This window comes from Nicotiana attenuata, unplaced genomic scaffold (assembly GCF_001879085.1).
Source record: "Nicotiana attenuata strain UT unplaced genomic scaffold, NIATTr2, whole genome shotgun sequence".
In the NCBI taxonomy this organism is placed as follows: Eukaryota; Viridiplantae; Streptophyta; class Magnoliopsida; order Solanales; family Solanaceae; genus Nicotiana; species Nicotiana attenuata.
Window position 1 is genome coordinate 32597 of NW_017672783.1, and position 1124 is coordinate 33720.

The following is a 1124-nucleotide window of genomic DNA, read 5'->3' on the forward strand; positions in this document are numbered from 1 at the left end:
GTACTCAACATTTACCTCATAGCAAATAGGACTCGACTCCTAATCCCTCAAGCTAAGGTTAGACCAAACACTTACCTCGATGCCACAAACACAATTCACGTTTCAATTATAGCTTTACCCCTTGATTCCACCACCAATTCGCTCGTATCTAGTCATAAGTTACTTAATTGCATCAATAAATGCTAAATGAATCAATTCTAATACATGAAGATGAGTTTTCTAAAGTTTCGCCCAAAAAGTCAAAAATCGCCCCCGGGCCCACATGGTCAAAACCCGAGGTTCGAAACAAAACCCGATTACCCATTCCCCCACGAACTTAAATATATAATTTGTTTTGAAATCGGACCTCAATCGAGGTCCAAATCCCCATTTTTTTGAAAAACCTAGATTCTACCCAAAACACCGAATTTCCCCATGAAAATCATTGATTTGAAGTTGAAATCATGTTAAAAGATGTTAATGATTGAAGGAAACGAGTTAAAAGTGACTTACAATCGATTTGGAAGAAGATTTGTTCTTGAAAAATCGCCCTAGGGAGTTTGTGTTTTGAAAAGATGTGAAAATGGGTTAAAATTCGTCTAAGTATAAAAGTTGCAGGTCTCAGATGTGGGAATTGCGAACAGGGTTCGCAATTGCGAACCCCGACCTCTGCTAGCTTGGGAATTGCGAAAGGACTCTCGCATTTGCGAGTGGGGAATTGCGAGAGGGGCGTCGCAATTGCGACTACAGGTTGGGAAAAGAGGCATCGCATTTGCGATGGGTTTCCTTGCATTTGCGAGATGGAGCTGGCCTGGGCTTCCTTCGCAATTGCGATAAGCCGCTCGCATTTGCGATATCGCATTGCGAGCCTTTCGCAATTCCCAAGCTAGCAAGCCTTCTATGCACAGCTGAAAAATCTGCAATTTTCTAAGTCCAAAATACACTCCGTGGCCTATCCAAAACTCACTCGAGCCCTCGGGGCTCCAAACCAAACATACACACAACCTCAAAAATATCTTACGGACTTATTCATGTAATCAAATCACCAAAATAACGTCATGAACATCGAATTAAACCTCAAGATCAATGAAATTTCTCAAAACTTCTTAAACATCAAATTTGGCATTTAAGGTCGAATCACGTCA